Source organism: Schistocerca serialis, chromosome 5, assembly GCF_023864345.2.
Source record: "Schistocerca serialis cubense isolate TAMUIC-IGC-003099 chromosome 5, iqSchSeri2.2, whole genome shotgun sequence".
NCBI lineage: Eukaryota > Metazoa > Arthropoda > Insecta > Orthoptera > Acrididae > Schistocerca > Schistocerca serialis.
The window spans coordinates 147,716,630-147,741,728 of record NC_064642.1 but is presented as its reverse complement, the minus strand read 5'-3'; the positions used below and the strand labels follow the sequence as shown (position 1 = coordinate 147,741,728).

Genomic DNA, 25,099 nt, shown 5'->3' with positions numbered 1-25,099 from the left:
TAAGGGAGAGGGTAAGGAGTCATTCCAATCCCGGGAGTGGAAAGACTTACCTTAGGGGGAAAAAAGGACAGGTGTATATATATATATATATATATATATATGTGTGTGTGTGTGTGTGTGTGTGTGTGTGTGTGTGTGTGTGTGTGTGTGTTTGTTTGGTCTAATTTCAATGAAGGCCTTTTCGGCCAAAAGTGTACTTGTTTGACTGTCTTTTTGTTGTGCCTATGTGCAACTCAGCATCTTTGCTTTATGGTTAGCAGCAACTATCCTTTCAATGATACTGTCATTATCCCATCCTGGACTTAACATTGTTCGATTTTGGAAATCAACAAAAAGGAAATTTGAAATAAGCAATGAAATATTATCATTGAAACAATGCATCTTTGGAGAAGTATTGTTTTATGATATTCCAGAAGCAATGAGTAAGTTATCTTGGGGGGGGGGGGGGGGGGGGGGGATGAGGGAATGTTGTTGGATTTAGCTAGCAATTTTATGTTAGTACGTAGAAATATTTGTTTTGCTTTCAATTTTTCAGAGGATGAAAAAATTAGGATCTTTTGCCACCACCCCTACTCCCCCTCCAACATGTATTATTCCTGCATTCATTTTGTTAATGAAGTATAGTTTGACTTCTGAGGTAGCAGAAGAACAATATCATCCATAAGAGGGTTTTCAAAAACAGTAATTGAAGCTCTTAAATAAACATCGAAGATTGTCACACTTTCTTATTTTTGGATGTGCCCTAAGGCTTTTGACACTGTTGACTGTAAAATATTACTAAATAAACTACAAGTACAATGCATAAGAGGAATAGCCAATAATTGGTTCCAGTCAAATGTGGAAAATAGGATGCAACATTTCAGATGCTGCCAATTTAAACATATTAACAAAGGTGCCCTTAATGAGAACATATTTGGAGTACTTCTGTTCTTAATGTAGATCAATGACTTTCCAGACAATCAAACAATGGAAACTCCAGCTAGAAATATCTACAATGTAGGAAAAGATAGATTGCTACTCACTGTAAAGTTACAAACAGGAACAGTAAAAGATGCTTACATATGAGCTTTCAGTCACAGCCTTCATAAAAAAAAAAAAAAAAAGAAAAGCACACCATTCACTCACACAAGCAAGCAATCCTCACGCACACATGACCGGCAACTCTGGAAGCTCAGGCCAGAATGCCTGTAGGAAACTTAGTGTGTTATCTTTACAGTAAGTAGCAATCTCTCTCTTCCTACTTTGTTGACTTTCCTGACAATATAGGCCATGGAGAAAAACTTCTCTTTTTCCATGACAGCAGCATTCTAGTCACTGATAAAATATTAAAACTTTTAGTTAAGAAGGCAAATGAAACCCTCGAGGACATGTACAACTGAGCAGTATGTGTTAACATTTAACATAGAGAAAACAAACAGTGCCAACTGCCGGATTAACTGAATTTTCAGTCAGAGGAAGGAGGACGGGAAAGCACCCAAGTGATGTGGTGTGAGTGAAAATAATATACTAATAACATAATTAATAATTTAGACACAGCTGTAAGGGCATAATCTCTGTGTTACAAAAGACTGCATAAACAAATCACAGGCTCAGCAAGAAAGAAAAAAATTGTTGATAAGAATTACAACTTTAAAGTACTTCACCAAAATGTACTACATCCTTCCAACAAATCTGATGAAACTGATGTAATGTTAACTACTGACAGAGAATGGGCTAAAGGAAAATGAAATAATGGTGTATAATCTAACATAATACCTTTCCCTGTTGCTTCATAACCTGGGTTGTGAGTAACTGAATCCACTTTCCCGTCTTCCCTTTTTTCCCCCTCTCTCCTCCCTGATGAAGGAACAAAGTTCCGAAAGCTAGGAATGTAAATTTTCTGTTCTGTTTTGAGTTATCTATCGGCTGTACTGAGCTGAGGTAAGCACTGGCCAGCTCCTCTATCTCTTTGTTAGTATTTGTTTCACATAATACTAAAAACGGCACATTATTGTAGAAGTAAACCAAAAACTTGTGGGGTAACTATAATGTTGATTGTAATGTAATGGACTGTACTGCTATCACGTACCTAACTATGCAGAACTAATGTTCACAGCAGCAGCCATACAAATGCAGTTCCTAGGAAAAAAGGTCTTGTGCCAGTTATATACAACTCACAAAGCTCAATGGTGGACAGCTTCCTCTTAGAATTTGAGGTATTACTAGGCAGACTTACCAGAAAATTCATTTTTTTTTTTTAATAATAGCATGTGGCATTAGTATTAATACAATAAGAGAAAATGTTTGTGCAATAAGCTTCCCTGATATTTTAGGCTCATTCAACCTGTAGACACAACAAGGTGTACAGATACAATAAACACTATAATACAGCATATGTTGTGGGCAATGAAGATAGAATGAAGACAGAACAAACCAGGAAACTTAAACATCTTGGAAGTTTTCGAGGAAACAAAAACATGGGATGGGATTTATGGTGAAAATTGTAGAAGAGAGTTGGGTAATTTTCTGTTAAACTATGAATTACTGTGTAAATATTACTTCTCCAAAGGTATGTTGGGAAGTACAAAACAAGCCCAATAAAAATCTTATCACATAAAAAATTATTCAAAGCCGACAAAAATTAAAATGAATATATAAAGATTATCAGGAGGACAAATTTAAAGTCAAATGGTGAGGACTATAGAGACTTAAGAAAGCTTATAGCAGGATGATAAGGGAGACCAAAGCCAGCTACAATAAAACTGTACCAGCTTTTATTAACATCACACTTAAAAAGGAAGGAACACAACGAAATATGGAACATAACTAAATGTAAAACTTTCAGTCACCACTACATAGTTGTAGTTGACGGGCTGATCAAGAACTGAAAAGTCAAATAGAAAATAACATAAAAAGCTCCAGAAAAAGTTGCAGATTGTATATTCCTAGCTCATACAGATGAGTCAGAAGTCATAAACATAATTAGATCCTTAAAAAACAAAAATCCAGAGGTATTGCATGGTATGTCTCCTAAAATTATTAAATATATTTCTGAATACCTGACAAAGCCTTTCACATTCCTGATAAATCAAATACAGGAGGAAAGAACATTCCCAGACCGCCTAAAGAAAAGAAAAGTATTTCCCATTTTTAAAGGGGGAGATAAAGGCATCCTCAAAACTACAGGCTTATTTTCTACCACACCTAAAACTGCAGAAATATATATAAAGGATAGGGCAGTAAATTTTATAGTGAAAAATAACATTATAAATAGGGCACAGCATGGTTTCAGAATGGGTTGATCTATAAAGACAGCAATTACAGGCTTCACAGCATATGTAGTCAGGGCATTTAAGAAATAGGAACGAGTCTGTTGTCTATCCCTTGAGCTGCCAAAGGCTTTTGATTGTGTGTATCACAGATTTCTGCTAAAAAAATTAAACCAGTATGGCATGAGAGGCAGAACAATAAATATTATCACTACATTTGCCGACAACAGGTGACAATGTGTATAGATAAAATGCAAAAATGTCAATAGAATGGAAAATGTGCTTTAATATTCAAAGAGGTAAAATACAAGGTTCAGTACTGGGACCATTACTGTTTATTCTATATGTAAATGACATGCCAGAACCTGTGTGAAACAGTGATTGTGTATGCTAATGACACACCCCTAGTAGTCACCAGTGAATCTACGAAGGACCTAGAAATGAAGACATGTTTCGAGAAGGATAAGGCATACAAATGTTTTGGGGGTGCAAACCTTTTCATAAATGGAAGTAAAGCAATGTTCATGCAAATATAATCCAATAGTACAGTGAAAGCACGTGACATATATCAAGCTTGGCAATACAAGTATTTTTGAAGTTCATTGCAACAAGTTTCTTGGATTGACGGTGGACAGTTTCATATCATGGGAGACTCATATAGATAAAATCTGTTCAAAAATTAGGACAAATATATTTCTCCTGAGAAAATTATCACAGACTGTTGATGGTGGCACTAAACTAAAAATGTATTATGGTGCTATTTATCCTATCTTAAGGGGCAATGAAGCTAATATACACACATGTAGATTACTTAAATTGCAAACGAAGACTATTAGAAACTTCCTGGCAGATTAAAACTGTGTGCCCGACCGAGACTCGAACTCGGGACCTTTGCCTTTCTTGGGCAAGTGCTTTACCATCTGAGCTACCGACGCACGACTCACGCCCAGTACTCACAGCTTTACTTCTGCCAGTACCTCGTATCCTACCTTCCAGAAGCTCTCCTGCGAACCTTGCATATCAGCGCACACTCCACTGCAGAGTGAAAATCTCATTCTGGAAGACTATTAGGTGCATTCAAACAATCACCAAGCAGTACTGCAAAAATACGAGGGCCGTTCAGAAAGTAACCTCTGGTTGATTTAAAAAAAATACACCAAGTTAAATAAAAATATTTTAATACATACATCTTACAACTACATCTTTGCACTATTTTTCTACATAGTCTCCATAGCGATTGAGGCACTTATCGTATCTCTTCACAAGCTTTGAAATTCCTTCTGCATAAAAATCACCCGCTTGTGCCTGGAGCCAGCCTGTGACCGCATCTTTGAGCTCTTCGTCGTCATCAAACCGCTGTGACCCGAGCCATTTGTTCAAATGCATGAAGAGGTGATAATCACTTGGCGCCAGGTCTGGGCTGTAAGGTGGATGGTTGATAACGTCCCACTTGAAGGACTCAAGAAGGGCCATTGTTCTGCGAGCAGAGTGAGGACGGGCGTTATCGTGCAAAAAAACGATACCGGAAGTCAGCATACCACGGCGTTTGTTCTGTATAGCCCGTCGTAACTTTTTTATTGTTTCACAGTACACGTCTTGATTAATGGTCGTACCACGTTCCATGAATTCAACCAACAACACCCCTTTGGCATCTCAAAACACCGTTGCCATCAGTTTTCTGGCAGAAAAATCTTGCGAGGCTTTTCTTGGTTTGGTAGGCGAATTTGAATGTGCCCACATCATTGATTGTTCTTTTGTCTCAGGGTTCACGTACTTAATCCAGGTTTCGTCACCGGTCACGATTCTGTTTAACAATGGTTCTCCTTCGTCCTCATAACGTGACAGAAAGTCTAATGCAGAGGCCATTCTTTGAGTTTTGTGGTGGTCGGTAAGAATTTTGGGCACCCATCATGCACAGAACTTACGGTAACCCAATCTTGCTGTCACTATCTCGTACAAGAGAGTCTTAGAAATCTGTGGAAAACCAGTAGACAACTCCGACATTGAGAAACGTCGATTTTCACGAACTTCTGCATCAACTGTCTGAACGAGTTCGTCAGTCACCAATGATGGTCTACCACTCCTCTCTTCATCATGAACGTTTTCTCGTCCACTTTTAAATAAACGTACCCATTCACGGACAACTCCTTCACTCATAACTCTTGGTCCGTACACGGCACAAAGCTCACGATGAATAGCTGCTGCAGAATATCCTTTGGCTGTAAAAAACCTTATGACAGCACGCACTTCACATTTGGCGGGGCTTTCTATTGCAGCACACATTTCAAACTGCCACAAAAACTAAACTAGCGCAGGTACGACGTTCACTCGACCACGGCTTGATGCCGACTGACCTGTTGAGTGCGTGAACGCACAGATGGCGTCGCTACTCCCCCCACAACCCGCACTGTGACCAATCGGAGGTTACTTTCTGAACCGCCCTCGTAAATTTAGAGAATTCCAGATTCTCAACTGACAGGGAAAGGACACAAAGTAAACAGCAAAGATAACATCATCATCAGGATCCGGTCACCTGTGTAACAGCCAGTATGTTTTGGTGATAAACTATTCCTATGAACATTCGATTCTTAGGTGCTACTCTTGTGCTCTTCAGTCCTCAGAATGCAGTGCTCTACAATAGTCTACCTGTGCAACTCTCATCATCTCTGCATACCTATTGCAACCTGCATCCATCTGAAACTTATTACTGTATTCAAGTCACGTCTTCCCCTACAGTTATTACTCCCTTCCCACACACGCACTTCCCTCCATTATCAAATTGATAATTTATTGTTGTCTCTGAATGTGTCCTGTCAACCGATTTCCCCCCCCCCCCCTTTTTTTTTTAATCAGGTTGTAACTTTTCTTTTTCCCCAATTCAGTTGAGTACCTCCTCATTAATTATTTGGCCCATCCATCTAATCTTCAGGAGCCTTCTGTAGTACCATATTTCAAAAGCTTCTATTTTTTCTGAACTGTTTATTGTCAATGTTTCATTTCTGTACAAGGCTACACTCCACACAAATACCTTTCAAAAAGACTTCCTAACATTTAAATTTATATTCAGTCAACAATTTTCTTTTTTTCAGAAAAGTTTTCTTGCTACTGTCAGTCTTCATTTTATATCATCTCTACTTTGGCCACAATTTTACAGTTACTTTGCTGCCCAAATAACAAAACTCCTCTATTACTTTAAGTGTCTCATTGGCCTCTCATCACTTGATTTAATTCGACTACATCCATTATCCTTGTTTTACTTATGCTGATATTCATCTTCAGAACTCTTTTCCAGACACAATACCCATTGTATTCAACTGATCTCACAACCCCTTTGGCATTTCTGACAAAATTACAACCAGCAAACCTCAAAGTTTGTTTCCTTCTTCCTGAACTTTAATTCCCTTTCCAAATTTCTTCTTGGTTTTCTTCACAGCTTTCTCAAAGTATAGACTGAATATCATCATGGATAGGCTACAACCCTGTCACATTTTCTCAAGTACTGCTTTTCTTTCATGTCCTTTGACTCTTACAACTGCAGTCGGGTTTCTGAACACATTGTAATTAACCTTTGTTTCCCTGTATTTTATCCTTTTTATTTTCAGAATTTCACATAGTGTAATCCTGTCAATATTGTCAACAGCCTTCTCCAAATCTACAAATGCTATAAATATAGGTTTGCCTTTCATTAACATACATTTTAGGCTAAGTCATAAGGTCAGTTTTTCCATTCTTCTGTAAATAATTAATGTCGGCAGCCACGGGATTCTTCTCTGGGGACTAAATGCACAAACCTGAATACAGTTTTCAAACTGCAGAAAAGGGCTCTTAGGATAACAACTAAAGGTAGTCAGTATCCACCACGTGAATTTATCTGTCAATCTACTGTGCACAGAAAAAAGTATGTTACAAGTAGTTCTATAGAGTATTGTGGAACAAGAGCCAGTTTGGACTTAAATTTGCCAAGGAAAACAAACAACAAAACCACTGAACAGCATTTTCTATCAGGAATTAAAATTGTATAATAATCTCCCCAAACTTAAAATAGCAATCAAACCCTACATCTTAAATATGTAATTACAGAGCTCAAAGACTTGGGGCACATAACTGTTAAAAAAGTGATTGCTAGAGCGTTATACTAATCTCTCAGTATTTTTCTGAGGAACGCGTCTCACTCAGTACGAGAGGAAATTGACTCAGTTTCTTACATTGGCAGAAGGAAAGACATGGAGATATGGCAAAGGTTTGGCAGCATGATAGTGGACTTAAAGTTGAATGCAGAACAAAATGTGAAGAGACTAAGTGAAGGGTGTACAATTATTTTTATATTACTGAGCGATCTTATTTCAAGCAGGCTATGTACAAGCATAAGAGAACTTACATTACGTATAACTGAATGAAGTAGTGCACTTCCAAGACATTGGCTTGAGATTCAGGAGAGTGGAGGCTCATAATGTCTACCTACACTCCTGTAAGTTTTCCTAAATTACTCTACACAGATTTCAGTATGGTTCCTTCAGCAAGGCAATAGCTAACCAATTGTCTTGTCTTGTCTTCTCATTAAACGTGTGTATAAATATCTCTGTACACATGTCTTCTATTTTCCTTGTATTAAGCTGTCCAATTCTGTATCCTTGAATAAATGAATTGTTAAAAGTAATTCCAAGGTTTGGGGTTTAGCCTCCGCCTATCCTTGGTTACACAAGTATTTTGCCAGTAACACTGGAAAGTTCTTCAGAAATTGTAATGTTAGCTGATAACACAAGTACACTAATGAAAGAGTCCAAGAACACCCACACTAGACCCAGCCAGAAGGAGAATGGAATAGCTCACAAATGGGATAAAACCAACAGTTTATCACTTAATATTACCAAAATCTAGTATTATGCAATTCCAAACAAATAAAGCTGATTTACAGCTAGGAGAAGTAGAGATCAGTGAGCATACACTGAATGAGACTCCATGAGTGGAGTTCCTGGGCATTGAAATGGATAATAAACACAGGTGCGCCAGAACATGGATATGCTATCTCAATTTCTGAGTTCTACTTCAAAATTTCTCTCACTGTGATGACCTATTGAGTATTGTCTCAGTTGTGTGACTGGAATCACGATTTTATGTCAGAAAGGACACAGCCATAGTAATTAACAGAAATTCACTGGGTGGAACAGAATTGATATCTGGCATTCCCCAAGGAATTGTTATAGGAACTCTGCTGTTTCTAAAGTATATAAATGATTTGAGAGACAATGTGAATAGCCCTCTTAGATTGTTTGCAGCTGGTGGTGTCATTTGCCATCTAGAAAAGTGATCAGAGCAATATGAATTACAAAATTATATAGACAAGATATCCATATAGTGCAAAAAGTAGCAGTCGACCCTGACCAATAAAAAGTATGAGATCCTTCACATAAGTACTAAAAAGATTCCATTAAAGTCTGATTCCACAATACATAATACAAATTTAAAGGTTAGCAGTTCAACTAAATACCTAGGGATTGTTGTGGGGAAGGTGAACTCAAGATTATGTTTTATTGGTAGAACACTTAGAAGGCGCAACAAATCTAGCAGAATGACTACCCTACTCTTGTCTGGCATTTTATATATTGCTACATGGAATTCGATTCTTACCAGATAGTACTGATGGAGAATACTGCAAACATTCAAAGGAATATAGTGAAATAGAAGCAAGAGTGTCACAAGTATCGTGCATGAGCTGGGATGGCAATCATTAAAACATAGGCAATTTTCATTGCAACAAAATCTTTTCACAAAATTTCAGTCGCCAACTTTCTCCTGCAAATATGAAATATTTTGCTGATTCCCACCTAGAAAGGGAGAAAAACCATCATAATAAAATAAAATAAATCAGAGCTTGCACAGAAAGATTTGGATGTTCATTTTTCCCATGTGGTACTCAAGAGTGGAAGAGCCAAGAAACAGCTTCAAGACTCTTGAAAGAACTGTGACAGAAGCCTGAACAACAGGGGACTGATGCTCTAGAACATGCATTGATACTATGAAATGGTGCACTGATAATGGCTAGGCACTAGCTGAAATCTAGGTTTGCTGAGTAAAACCTGCAAGAAAAGGGCAATTGATAGCTGTGCTCTACCATCTGTAAATACAAGAACTAGATGTTTGGTATAACTGAATGGATGACTTGACTCATTCCATAGCCATGAAGGCTTGCTTTCATGTGGGGTTTATGGAAATGATGTATGAATGAAAGAATGTATGTATTTTGATTTGTGACTGAGTGAGATCTGTAGAAATAAAATTATGTAGTTTATCCACAATGTAGAGCCATCAACAACATTTCTGCATCTCAAAGAAGCATGATAGAATCATTATCATTCATGCATTGTATAAATATCATGGAAGACAACATTAATTCTGGCCTCATATTGACAGATGGTGGTGACAGCCACAATTTAAATGTTATTATGTAGAATCTGGATAAATATAATGGAGGGATCTGGTATAGGGTCCAGCACTGAAGTTTAAATTCTGAAAGTACGTAAAGTTATGCAACAAACTTAAGATATAATAAGAACAGCTGCCTCTATGAAGTGGAAAATGCTACTTATAAATTGCTTGGTATACAGGGTTATTAGTCAACATCTTGTATTATTAACATGTAATCTCCCCCATTCTTTCCAGATCCATCCATGAAATAGTGCACAGGAAGAACAACAGTTGGTAGAACTCAATATTCTGCGAGTCGTACAATGGAATATTTATGACCTAGACAATGACTAAAGAGAGCTGCAACCTAGAAATGTGACACTTATTGAGATTGCAAGAATCTAGTTCTACTTATTAAAGACTCAGCTGGTTTGTCACTATTTCCTTGAATCACAAATTTAGGTTTTGCATCGTTTCCCTAAATAGTTTAAGGCATATGCTGAGGGAGTTACTTTGAAAAAAACATCATCCATTTCTTTCCCTATCCTTCTGTAATCCGAGCTTATACTGAATGACAAGATGACCGCATGTAGTATGTTTACAATTGAGACAGCTCCCAACAAAAGCAGAATTTTGAAGCGTATAAAGCACAAAAAGTGTAATAAAAAAGTGAATAACGGAATTCTATGCAATGAGTGTGATTGTTGGATACATTTTCAATGTGCAAAGTTAAAAAGACAATCTTATACATGAAAGTAGTAAATGGTCGCACAAATTTTGCCTGAAGAGCAAAAACAATATGGCACTGCTGGAGGAAGAGACAGACACCACATAAACACAGATTATGATACTCTACAAGTTATTTTATCTGTTATAGAGGAGAACTTAGTTTTGGCTGAAGAAAAGGAGAAACTGATAAAGGGATAAGCAGTGATTGATTTGAAAGTGATGAATAAAAAACTTTCGCAAGATGACGTTTCTTTAATGTAAAATTTCTACAGAACCATACAATCAATGTAGGCCAAAGGACAATTTATAAAGACATGGGGACATTGCTCCTACCGCAGAAAGCTGCAATCCAAGGCTTCAGGAAGATCATATAAATTTTCCACCACATCTTAATCTTACAGAAAAAACATTAAAGCAGACTTACAAGTTAAACTGCCTAACCCAAGGAAAACCTAATGAAAGTGAACTGAGGCCGGCCGCGGTGGTCTAGCGGTTCTGGCGCTGCAGTCCGGAACCGCGGGACTGCTACGGTCGCAGGTTCGAATCCTGCCTCGGGCATTGGTGTGTGTGATGTCCTTAGGTTAGTTAGGTTTAAGTAGTTCTAAGTTCTAGGGGACTTATGATCTAAGATGTTGAGTCCCATAGTGCTCAGAGCCATTTGAACCATTTTTGAAAGTGAACTGAGTAAAGAACATAGTAAAAAGTTTAGGTCAAATGTCAATGGAAGTAATGAAATGAAAAGCCCAAAGACATCAAGCTGTAATGGCAGACCTAGATCTATGAAAATGCATTTTTATGCACACAGCCAAGGGAGGAAAATAAGGGATATTTTTTAAAACAGTTAGAGCCATCATCTCACTGCCACAATAAAACTTGGTGCAAAATCTGGAGATATTGTGGCATGTTTTTCACCAACAGATGCTACTTAAGCAGCAGTTTTTCTTGCTGGAATAAACAATACAGTGGGAAATGATGGAAGAGGTTTCTTGTTGTTATTAAGAAAAATGTTGTATGGACTACACAACAGAAAAATCATGCTCCTCTCAATACCATTTAGGCTTGATCTTCCATTCCGGTCATGCTAGAAGATAAAAATGGCCGTGAGTAAATGAAGAAATTTTGTAAAGACTTTAAAAATGTCTCTTTTGTAAACATAATTGGTTTGTGTGAATGCAGGCTTTCCTAGTGTATACTGCTCATGAAATCTTCTTGAGCTTCCATCCGGGTAGCTACCCAGATGGGAGCCCGAGAAGATTTCATCATAATTGGTTTGTGTAAAAGATTTAATACCCCTCATGGCCTCCATCTTAATAAACTTGAGAAAAAATGTAAGTGATGAAATCATAAATCTAGCTGATAAGTTAGGCTAAGCGCAAATTGGTAGGATAGAGTCAATACTTTTTTTTATGGAAAATTCTTTTTTTGAGATAGCAAAGAAGGCCTGGGCCTTGCTGGTTTACCCAGATTCCCACTGGAGAATCAGCTTAAAGATAAGAAGTTTTTAATAAATATTTGCACTAGGCCCCTGAAGATGGTCAGGAAAATATCAAAGGTGAGAACAAAATTAGCATGAAGAATTTTGCACATAGTTCATCACCTTGAGGCATGGTCCACTGAAGTTAGTCATTGTTTTGAAAAAATAGCAGGAACGATGACTGCCCTTATAACACAACTTATATATACACACACTCCATTCTTTACACTCATGATACCACCTTTTTCAGTGTCAGTTCGGACTGACTAAAGACAGGCACCCTATCACAAGTATCAATCTGGCTTCAGCGTAATGGATTCTTGCTCAGTGATAATAAAACTCAATAAACTGTATTTAGTTTAGGAGATTTGCCAGCAGAAGACTGTTTAGGTAATGTTAAGTTGCTGATAGTAAATTGTTTTGGGATCCACACATTAAGTATGTTAGTACAAGGCTGTCTAAAGTGGTGTACTTGTTAAGAAATTTAAAAAATAATGTACCTTTGGCGTATGTACGATCAGCCTATTTTGCTTTTTTCACAGTATTATTCCTATGGGTTTTTATTTTGGGGCAATAGCACATATTTTCAGGATATTTTGGTACTTCAAAAGGAAGTTAGTAGGATTAATATAAACTCAGAAAAACTTGTGCACTGCAGACCATTTTTTATTGACATGAAAACATTAACTGTAATAAACTTGTACATTCACACTTTTCTCTTGCATACAAAGAATAACTCATCAGAATACAAACTTAGACAGGATTTGCACTCTCATAACACTACAAATAATAGGCATATTAACATACCTTACTGTAGACTATCTACATTACTGAACAACTATGAAGTTATGGGTATGAAAATGTTGAACAAACTGCCTCCAGAAAGGGTAGAAGCTCCATTCAACTTATTTAAGACTGTGCAGTTGGCTATCCATTAATTCTTTTTACTCAGTTAATGAATTCTATGAACATGAAAATGTGACAGCATAGTGGTAATTCTTTGGAGTGTTTACCCCAATTTCTTTAACACTGATAATGCAAGATGCTTTGTTCATATTGTTTTAGCTTAAATATTGTACTTTGCGAGAAATTTAATGAGAAGGGGTGAGGGGTGATATCTGAAGACAGATTGGCAATGGTGGATATCAGTGAACTAGGAGATTCAGCTCAGCTGCTTCTAGGCCTAGGGAGGTGTACAGATTATGTCCAAATAAAAATGTGTTTAGTCCTTCCACTAAAGGCAATCAAGTTTTGCGTTAAACTAAACAAGTCTGGAATGAACACTTTTGATATGATATCCCGTATGAAGCTTGCCAAGGCAACCAGAATGACATTGTTTTGGAATGAATGATGCAGACTAAATAACTTCAACAAGGTTTCCAGACAATCTTGTCATTGCAGGCCTCCAGAAGGTGAACGATAACTAATTGGACAGTTTATTTGTTTTATTTATTCATCCAGCTATCATTTCACAATAAATAGGATTGTAATCATATTGCACTGAAAAACGAATAGCTCAAAATATATACACACAGAATATATAACTATACTTTTTTAAGGATAGAACAAGTACTTGCCATGGCCTTGATGAAGGAAGTGCCTGGCATTTGCTTAAAATGAGTCTGGAAAATCACAGAAAACCTAAATCAGGATGGCCAGATACAGCAAACTCCATCCTTCTGAAAATGAAGGCAGTGTCTTAACAATTGGGGTCTAGTGCAGCAGGGGATACAACCCGTCGGCTTTGGACAAGGACGTCACAAGCCGCCAGAGAGCAGTTTACCATTTTCGCTTTTGCTGTTATGTTTCAGTTTCGTTTTTTTACTGATTACTTAATAAAGTGGATCTGTTTATTCTATCTCGTGAGATTTTTTTTAAAAAAACCAAAAAACACTTATCAGCCACTGAAGGGAGCTACAACATTAAGAAGAATCGCTTCTCGATTGGCCACTTGTGAAGTCATTGTCCAAAGCCGACGGGTTGTATCCCCTGCTGCACTAGTCCCAACAATTGCACTGCCCTGATCTGATGGTAGTTATTGTACAATGCTCTTTGATTTACACATGATTTTTACTCAGAACATAAAACTTGGATTTGAATTTCACCACTGCACACAATAACACTGGTGACTCTTGGACCACGAACATGCTGCTAGGCCCCTTGCACTTGCTCCAGTCTGTTCAAAAAACTGACTTTAGGCCTGTTAACATGCAACTCTGCCCCATTCAAGTCCTTCTGAAAAACTGAGTGAGCATCTCCCTCAAGGGTTGTGTTGATTTCAGGAGAACAAAACCACTATCATGCACTGTAGTTCTTGACACGATTTTCTTATAAAGGCATTGCATAGTGATATTATAGTGTAATGTGACAAAGTGTTGCACTTATCCCTTTTCATTATGAACCACCATTCTTGATTTATCCAAGTACTAGTTGACTGTATCACATGCATTACTAATGAAGTTTTAGTTATCTTTTAAAGCAGATGTATTTTAGTAATTTTTTTCATCTCCTTGGGCAATTTATAATACAATTTTATTCCCTGATAGAAAATGCTGTTTTGAGTTTTTTGTTTGTTTTTCTTTGGTAAATATAAGTCCGAACTGGCTCTTGTTTCATGATTATGTATAGAACTATTAGTGAAATATTTAGAAATGTTTCCCTAGACAACAGACTGGTAGATGTGCTCACATGGTGCATTAGAGGTATCCAGATTTTTAAACAGCTCTTTACAATGAAGCTAACCACTACTTCTACTACTAAAGTACTGACAGCGGTTTACTGCTGCAGAAGGGGAATAATTTAGAGTATTAACCTCCTGTCTGTGTACCTGCAATAAACTGATTTATGTAACTTCAGTTCCAATTTTTATTCAACAAACCATTTTGCAGAAGGAAATAAGATACTGTATAATTCTTCTTGCAACATGAATTCATGGAATTTTAATTAATGCCTCTCTGGTATACTTCTCCTGTACTGCCTCTGACTGGATGTGTACCTATGAGTATCTCCACAATATTAATACACTGCCTAAGCAAACTAATGATGAAATCTACAGATCGTATTTCAATCTTCTCTATTAACTGTACCCAAGAAGGTCCCAAACTAACAAATATTCTCAAGAAATGGCTAAATAATAGATTTGTGGGCTCCTTGATAGATGAACAACATTTTTGTACAATTCTTCCAATCATACTCAGTTTGGCATCTAGCTTTTCTATGAATAATTTCATGTAGTGATGAGACCTTAAACAGCTCTGGACACACATCTGAAGTTTGTTTTTATTGTGTTTACCACTTCCATTGATTGATCAACAATGGTGTCATCAAAATAATGGGTACTTCTGATCAGTGAAGCCTAATATTTCACATTTGTTTGTCATAACATCAACTACCAATTCACACACCAACAGTGATGGTATGGGATTGCAGCTTTCCTATATATTCGGTGACAAAAATTTAGTACGGAATCAAACGAATAACACTGCCATACAGAAGTTTGATCATTGTATAGAAAAATGTAATAACAAATTTTGCAAGATAAGGTGCCAAAAATTTATTTTTAACTTGCAAATTTATCAGCAGTACTAATCCCAAAACTATTTTTTTCAGATCATATAAAGAATTCATTAACCTCAAACTGACCGACAAATAAAATGCAAATGATGCTCATCGGTGTAACGTAATGGACAGGCATTTATCATTTAAACGTAAGTATTAATCAAAATGCAATTGTAAGAAACTTAACATGTGAAACCCATGAAAATGTTAAACTCCTTTTAAACTGTGAGGGTTCTTATTTTACGATGTTTCCAACTACAGTACTATACTTTTTCAGGCATAAATGACCATTTTTCGAAACTACAATAAAAAAGTCCTCTTCACAATTACAAAACTTCAATTGCTACTCTGTCCACGAATTAGAAATGCGAAATTTAAAACTTCTTTTCACAGAAAAATTTATACCTCAATCCCCTTTACTTGCGTTATCTTCTCTTACTCGACTGTGATGCGGTACAACCGAATAAATTCCAATTACACACACGCCGTTGTAAGCAACGAACGTGTTTCATGATACACAACATACATTGTTAACCTGTATTTTCATTGTTCATTCGAATGCATTATGAACTCTCCATTGCACAACAGAAATAATAAAATTACTGGCAGCTACTACGTCCTCACACTCCAACGTTACACGCCAATTGTGCGTTTCAGCTACAAATGCATATTAACATCGGACACAAAGTGATGTTTTCATAGTTGATATACAATACGTGCAACACAAATAACATATATACATTGACAAAGAATAAATACATAGTTTGAGCTACGACATAATTTCTATTATTTATTCGGGGAGACAGTTAACAGTTTTATTTCGAGCAAATTAAAACAGTTTTATTTCCAGCAAATTAACCCACATTTACGTCCCCTACCCTTATTGCCAACTGCCTAGATTTTCCATGAACCATAAAGTTATCACAATACGAACCATAAAGATATTACCAAATTCAGCTACGATTGTGCCCAAGTCCGCCGAGACGCAACGACATCACTGCGGTAATATCTTTGCACATAAAAAAGCGCAGACAAATCGTTGCCTGTGAACCGGATTTTGTGCAGATATGAGATGTACGCAGACCCGTAGGTTGGAGTTGGAGGTTTGAGAAAAGTTGCTCAAATCTGTGGGCGCCAACCACATCTGCGCAGACAAATCTTAGCGTGTGAACAGAAGATCGCCGCGAATCTGGCTCGCGACATGTGTTTCAGGCAGCTGTTTGATCAGTCTATTTTGTAGTGTTTCTCGTCTGTGTGTGCACAGTGAATAGGAAAATGGAAGATCCACGTCAGTGCTCTAGAGACTTTATTGTTGAACTTATTGAACTGTGTAGGGGTCATCAAGGGCGTTGTTAGGTGTATTGCCACTCTAGGTGAGAAGTGAAAAATGATGATCCTCGGTTTTATTAGCATCGGCCTCCCCAATATCTCGCCTGCACCCTCCACCACCACCAACATCCAATACCACAACAATTCACATCTCCTACTACACTTTTAATCATTAAACTAAGATAAGCAGACTTCCACATTTTCTGGTGACTATACTCAATTGAACTGATGCAGGACAAAAGAACTGCAGTGACAAAACAAAAAGAGGGAGTGAGAGGGGTATGGTATCAAGTCGCAACAAGATTGCAAGCCAGTGGACGAGCCCTGCTCCAGTGCTCGACATAGACGAATCAGTGTCATGTATGTTTGCGTTTTGCCGGCCGATGTGGCCGATCGGTTCTAGGCGCTTCAGTCTGGAACCACGCTACCGCTAGGGTTGCAGGTTCGAATCCTGCCTCAGGCATGGATGTTTGTGATGTCCTTAGGTTAGTGAGGTTTAAGTAGTTCTAAGCTCTACGGAACTGAAGACCTCAGACGTTATGTCCCATAGTGCTCAGAGCCATTTGAAACAGCCATTTTGTTTGCGTTTTGTACTCAGTAACAGCTACCTTAGTTCTGTTTAGAGGCATTTAGAGGCAATCTGTTTACTTTCGTCAAAGCAAGTAAAGACTTATTAAGTAACTGTCCCATACATTTTTTAAAACAATTCGGTTTTTTAGTTTTCCTCTTTACCATTTTTACTCCCTCTTTGCTCAATTTTTTCGCTGTTCGATTTTAAATTAATTTTTTCTGCCCTTCATCACCTAAAACTTCGCCAATCTAGGCGGTTGCCTAGTCTTGCCTAAAGGCAGAAACGGCGCTGGGGCTCATAATCGTTTGTGGGAAATTAAGAGCAAGGAGTACAGTGATCGAAATGAGACGGCAGCTACTTATAATTCCTTAACAGAGAAATTACGAGCAGTTGACTCTACGAGAAACGATAAATAAATAAATTCGTTAGGCACTGTTTACATGAAATATCTAAGCAAAGCAACAAAATCAATGCGATCTGGCGCCGGGGACGACAATATAGATAAGCCGAGTTTGTGATATTTGGACATCCTCTACTTTCTGATTTATTCCAGTAAAGTTCTAGGTTTGTCTTGTAGATAACAGTCACTCTTAGTTGGTTTTTGCAGAACTATTTCCTTACCTCTAAGACAAAAGGCATTCAAGTACCAGAAACAACAGAGGGAAATGACTGCAGCTTCATGTTTTCATAGATTTCTCTTTTAGATGCTAATATAGAAATCATTTTGCCAAACTGAAGTGGCACTATCATGTAGGTTACTGAACCAAAATTCTCAGTTCTGCTTGGTTTCCACTTAGAAAATTCTTTCTTTATGTTGACCTGCAAAAGGGATTGTTAGCATACTTTCACTCAGTAGTCTATAGTGCCATAATCTTACACGACAGTGCACCAAAAAAATGTAGCGCCATTTATTCCAAAGAAAAGTGCAGTCAGTATATTGTGTTAGGCAATAATGAAAGATCTTGCAGCAGTGCCTTCAGGGACTGGAGATTTTTGCACTTGCTTTACTTCCTAAAATAATATGCAGTGAGCTAAAGTGAATTAGAAGTGAGCTGGAGAATTCACTGCAACAATACTATGAGTAAGATTTTTGTGATAGACTATGAATCCCTGTCTAGTATTCAGAATTGAGTTTTATGTTCTGCTCAAAAGCTCATAACAGGATGTTGGTAGACTTCAGTTAGGGAACTGAAAACCCCAACTGATAAACAAAGGAAACTATACTGTAGCTCATTGGGTTATAATTTCTAGGAATAGATAAGTTTCAAATACGTCTAGAAAAGTAAAACTACTATCTGTAACTTGACAGGATTGCTGTATTAGAGAACTGAGTTACTTTATTTGCCTTCATGAAATCCTTCCTCGGGATAGTTATATAACTTCACATGTGTTGGTGTCATTTAACTTAATGATTGCTTCGAAACTACAGTAGAGAATTCCAGTTCCTTTTAGCATTTTCCTATTGACAGAAATCTTAACGTCAGCTTTGGCTACTCTTGTGCAGTAATTGTTCTCCTCTTACGAGTATTTTTCACTATTATACAAGGGGTTATGAGCATCAACATGTAATCGTTTGTTTCTAAATGCATTCACAAATAATTGAGCCAGCTGTCTAGTTCGGCCTGAAGCATGAGAAGTAAATTTATTTGTAACTGCCTTCGCTTAAGTTGCAATTGTTTAGACCATTTTGATTGGTCTTTATGTTTTTGCTTTTTTTCCAACACAGGTTGCTAACACAAACCATAACAAAATTTCCCCACTAGATGTAGATGTAGGAGTTTCTGAATATTTGAAATAAACTTAGAGGTTGCAACAGCCTATTCACTTGCTGCTGAAATTTCTCTTCTGGACTGACAGATGGTGGGGTAGAAGTAGTGAATAGACTGGAAATGTGTCGTATGACCACATCACATTTGCAGCAATTTAGTACATGCACAGACACATGTGCACATATATGCATAGATGGATCATTGTGTATGGATAGGCCTGTTGACTGTGGCAGAACACATATGGAGGTTAGAATCCATGGAGTTGTTCTAAGAGCGGCCACACACTTAATTGCATGCTAGACAAGCAGGCATACAAATTCCCCACGCTTCCACATGGCTCAAACATGCTGTGCAAGTATCAGTTTGATTACCAGAAAAAATCGAGCTCAGGAGATGATGCGCTGTCTTTGGCAGCCGTTTTCCTTATATTACAAAAAAACGAAAGAGGAAACGTGATACGTGGGTAAAGATGGTTAAAGAAACCAAAATATTAACTATTCACGACAGACACGCTATAGAACCTATCTCACAGTACCACTGTTTTTCTTCTCTTTTTCTCTATGTAATATCGTTTTCCTTGACTTGTCCTACAGCATGGTACAACCTTTATACAGGACATAATTTAACAGGACCAAATAAAAATTAAATTAAAAGGATCACTGATGAATGCTTGCACAAGCATCCCCATTCTTGGCACATAGGATCAAAAATGCAAAAAACCTTGCAGAAACATATATAATCTAAATTTTATGAAGTGTCAGAATGCTTGTACAATCCTCATGTTTGTGAAGATTTATCTTTATCCTACAGACATTCAATTACGCTTGAGCAAGCACTCTTGCTCATGAGTGCTTGTCAAGCATGAAGTTATGAGTGAGACTGTCTTAAGTTACACGTTAGTGCCTGCTTGACAAGAACTCTGTTGCAAGCATATGCGAGCAAGTGTAGTATAAATCTGTGCAAGCATCAGTACTGTATAAGCAGCTTAACATTTCACCGAATTTCAATTATAGATGCTTGTGCAAGCGTATCCATGCTTGAGCCTGTGCACCAAGGGTAGGGACGCTTGTACAAGCGTTCTTCAGTTCTAAGTTAGTCTGCGTAGCATTAGTGTCTTGTCAAGTTAATGTTTCGTTTCGTAACCACTATGTTTGAAATCAGAAACATTAATTGCGAATTGTTACAAAAATTTATTTGGCTCTATGAAAGACATCACTATTCATGGAATGTAAAAAGTAAAGAGGATCGTCGTAAAACAACGAGGGACACTGCAATTGAGGTTGTAGTTTTTACCCTAGAATCAGACATAGTTAATGTTTACTAACAACAGAGTTATGTATGACATTTAATTTATTCTGTAATCAACCTAGGACAAATACATGTCTAAGTGCACAGGAGGCATAAAGTACACTGAATCGTAATTCCTCAGTTATTTCACATGAGGCTTCTGTCACTGACAGAGTTTCTTTACATAGTACAAGTATTAATGTAATGTGTAAATTCACAGTTGTGTATCTGGCAGAAGAGTCTTCAAACCACCTTCAAGCTATTTCTCTACCATTCCACTCTCAAACAACATGCAGGCAAAAAATGAATCTTTCTGTGCAAACTCTCATTTCTCTTATTTTATTATTATGGTCATTCCTTCCTACGTATGTGGGCGTCAGCAAAATATTTTCACACTCTGAGGAGAAAGTTGGTGACCGAATTTTCATGACAATATCCTACGGCAACGCAAAATGCCTTTGTTTCAATAATTGCAACCTATGACTCTCTCTCCCATATTTCGCGATAATACAAACCGAGCTGCCCTTCTTTGGACTTTTGGGATGTCCTCCATCAATCTTATATGATACACATCCCACACTCCACGGTGATACTCTAGAAGAGGGTGAACAAGTTAGTAGATCTGTTGCATTTTCTGTGTTCTGCCAGTGAGTTGCAGTTTTTGTTTTTCTTGTCCCATAACTTTATTTACATGTCAACAGATGCTCTTGCTGTCATCTCTGCTATAATGTGCATGAGGGGAATGGCTTCCACCCAGAACGTCATTTGGTTGATGACGGAAAGTATATATTGATAGCCTTCAGACTCAGGAAGAAAACCTACCATGTTGGTGTGGATATTTGAAATCGCCCTGTCAGGATCTCAAAACGACCGAATGACAAGTCATGCAGCCCTATGTGCAGGATTGGTAGTCCTTTTTATGTTAGGCCATACAATCCAGTCTATAACAAGTTGTATCAACGGATGTATGCCAGAGTGTTACAGATTGTGTAGTTGGTCGAATATGATATTCCTCATTGATGGGGACATGAGATGTCGAATTTGATTGTGTGAAATATCACACAAAACTTGCTTAGTGGATACAGGGATGGGACGACATACTATATGTAAGTTGGTTGTAGTATCTTGAAGAATGGCCATAATTTGTCGGTCTTGTAGCTGCACCTCTGCTAATGTATCGTAGTCTACGTGTGTGGAGAGGGCGTTTAATCTTCACGGATAGTCTGTGATGACGCTGTCTGTTTTGTGGAGATGTCTGATATCTGTTGTGAATTGTGCTATATAATCTAAGTAACAGAATGAATAAGGGTGGAAATCTTTTGAAGTATTGCGAATCAAGTCCACTGAAGCTCAATGGTCTATGTAGATGGTGAGTGGTCTGCCCTCCACGTCATCTTTAAACTGGCGGACTGCCTCCTATGCTGCCAATAGATCATGATCAAATCGCTCATATCCGACGTAATCGTGAACTGGGCGTTAGATAATCGGTATGCTTAAGTAGGCATGTGCGAGACAGTCTCTAATTTTGTCAAAGGTATGTTGAATATGTGGAGTCCATTCGACCATGCACTTACAGGTCATCTTCTTGCGAGCCAGAACTTCTGTGGGGGCTGCCTGTATGGTGATAACATTAGGAAGGTGTCGATAATAGAAGTTAATCATACCTGGAAAATGGCATAGTTCTTGGAAATATTGTGTTGAAGTTGTTGCTTAACCCTTGCATGATGTCTGGGCTCTTTCCAGACCTCAAGGCTCATTTAACTACAAATAAATAGTTTCAATATGGGTGTAGACAACACATCCTCCAGATATACTATTCACGGACTTGTTTTTATAAGTGAGTAAAATATTTATGATTATATCACAGTCTGTAGTACAACAATTTGAAATTTTTGCAGTGGGGTCAGAAAATACCCCAGATATACAATATGTGATTTTCAGTGCTATACATAAGTTTTGTTGCGAAAATAAATCTTGCCAACAATGCACCTTATAAACCGACATTCATTTGAACATTGTTGTAAACAATGAATAAAAAATACATTCATGTGCATTGTTACGGCAGATTCATAGTTTTAAATTGAGTTTTGTGGAAAGAAGACATGGTGTTATAGTTAATTCATCATGGATGGTAATATATGTTTTGCAAGGGGCTACAGTCTCGAGCAGGCTTTGGCAGATATACAGAAGGGTGATAGTGATAATGAATCAATTTTTAGAAACGAGGACAACAGTGATGCTGATGGATAGATGATAGAGGAAGATATACAGCTCTGAGGTGATGTGGATATGAGTGACTGTGAAGAAGACGATAACGGTATTCAGGTAATGCGTGCATGTACTTTTGTGTCTAGAAGTGGGCAGATAACATATATCATAGTACCAGCTGATGTACATAAGAAGGTTTCAAGGAATGTAATACATGAAACTGATCATATTCTCACCTTAGGCCACAATTACAGCCAAGGGCAGATTGTTTCAGACTTTTTATCATTAATCACATGCAGAGTATAATAGTAATGCATACCAAAAATCATGCAAAAGATACTAAAGTTCTGTACCCAACTGTTGAACACTGGATTGAACTTTATTCCACAGAGCTGCAGGCAATCTTTGGTTTACTAATAACAGCTGGCTTGCATAAGGCATGTGGGAAACCTTTGAGTGAATGTTGGTCAGAAGAGTGTGGTTTACTTATTTTTCGAGCCACAATGAGCTTTTTAAGATTTTGTGGTATTTCAATGTACCTCCAGTTTGATAATAAACTTACAAGGGTAAAAATAAAACCTGCTTCTGGATCAAAAGCTGAACTTACAATGTCTGTGTTCGTTGATGCATGCTTTTGGTCTCATACCCCTGGACCTTATATTACAGTTGATGAGAATCTGTGTACTTTCAGGGAGCGGTGTCCATTTAAGGTGTACATTCCTTCGAGATCTAGAAAGTATGGGATAAAAGTGTGGGCTACTGTAGATTGTGAGACCCATTACGTCATAAATGCGCAAGTGTATGTGGGGAAATCTGCTTAAGGATAGGAAATAAATCAAGGGAAAGGAGTGATACGCGATTTAGTTAATCACCTGAAGAGAAGTAGTAGAAAAATTACCACTGATAATTTTTTTTCAAGTTTTGATTTTGGACAAGAATTTCTTGCTAATAAATTGACACTTGTGGGAACTCTTTGGGCCAACTGAAAAGAGATATCAAAAGAAATCTTGTCATCAAAACAGAGGCTTCCATTATCAACCACTTTTGGATATGCCAGAATATTGTTTTAACTTTGTATGTTCCCAGACAAAGTAAATCAGTCATTTTCTTATTCAGTCTACACTAAACATTTAATGTAAGTGAGCATGAGCACAAAAAACCTCAAATAGTAATGTTCTACGACTCAACAAAGTCAGAAGTTAATATAATTGATAAGATTATTCAGTGAAACGTAGAACGAGAAGGTGGCCACTTGCTGTATTTTTTATATACTAGATTAAGCTTCTCTGAATGCTTATCTTCTGTATTGTAAATGTTTACATAATATCAGAAGTAAAAATGCAAGAAGAGAATTCCTCTCGGAACTAGGAAAAGAACTAGTAAAACCTCATGAACGATGAATCCTGTCACCCTAGAGCAGAACACAACCTATACATTCAGTAATAGTATCTTCAGGCTTCAAGGATCTTCTAAAGGAAAAACAACACGACAAGGAGGAAGCCGATGTTCCAAATCTGAAAAGAAAATGGTGTGATTCTTGCCTAAGGTCGGAGGACAAGAATGTGAACCAACAATGTGATGGGTGTCACAAATTTACTGGTAAGGAACGTGCTAGGATGAGTGTGTTGTGTAATGATTGTTTGTCATATGACACAGAGAGCGAGTAGGAGTGTATTTCTAATAAAATTCCGTGTAAGTGATATTACACATAATATTAATAAATTACAGTATCGTTACTCAGTGTGTGGGTTATGAATATTTTGTGTTAAAATAATTTTTGGAACTAAAAAAACTAAGCAAAATATATTTTCATATTTCAAACAAATGTAGTAAATAATTACAAGTTATATGTAACTTAATTAAATTAAGAAACTATGGAGTTGTAATATCAACATCATGCATATGTTTCTCAAACAATAACAAATTACTTTTGTGGACATATTTCACATTTTATCGCCATAAAGTTGCTTGAATCTCATTGGGTCAGAAAAGACTCCAGGCATACAATGTAAGGGTTAATGAGCCTGGTTCGTAGTTTTGCAGGGTGGATACCAGAAGCATTCACCAGCTGGCTGAGTGAGACTGCTTCAGGCTAATGAAGCTGACAGTTGTCATCATAGTGTCAGTAAGCACATTGAGGACTTGTTTGTGATGCAGCTCATACTCTTCCTATGCAGGGGAGAAATTGGGAATGTCAACCAAATATGGACAGCAAAAAAGGATCTTAAACAACATATTGTCAATAATTCATTGCCATGTCCAAGCAGCGTTTTTGAAGCCATAAGACAAGTACAGAAGTTTATACAAACTAAAGGGCGTGATGATGGCTGCCTTTTGAATTCTCACTCATCGGTATTTGCAAGTATGCCTGTTTCGCAACCAAAGATGCTGAAAACCGCAATGCCCATGAGGTAGTGGGTGAATTGTTGGGGATCAGGTAACTGTCAATGATTGTGTGGGCTTTCAAGACCTTGTAATCCAGTGGCAGATCATGGGCCTAAATTATGGGGAGAACAGGAAA

The 25,099-nt window shown here is 37.5% G+C and overlaps 1 protein-coding gene across 2 annotated transcripts in view; it reads right to left on the bottom strand.

Moving 5' to 3' along the window:
* The window catches only part of LOC126481284 (DNA mismatch repair protein Mlh3-like), a 175,208-nt gene extending 158,883 nt beyond the window's left edge, over positions 1-16,325 (bottom strand). The window contains exon 1 of one of the 2 annotated variants that reach the window (XM_050104922.1): positions 16,293-16,325. The gene's annotated coding sequence lies outside the window, so the exon portion shown is untranslated. Of the gene's footprint in view, positions 1-15,819; positions 16,235-16,292 lie in introns of those variants that run through there. The other variant, XM_050104921.1, reaches the window with a different exon arrangement.
* Between the last annotated feature and the right edge of the window lie 8,774 nt (positions 16,326-25,099).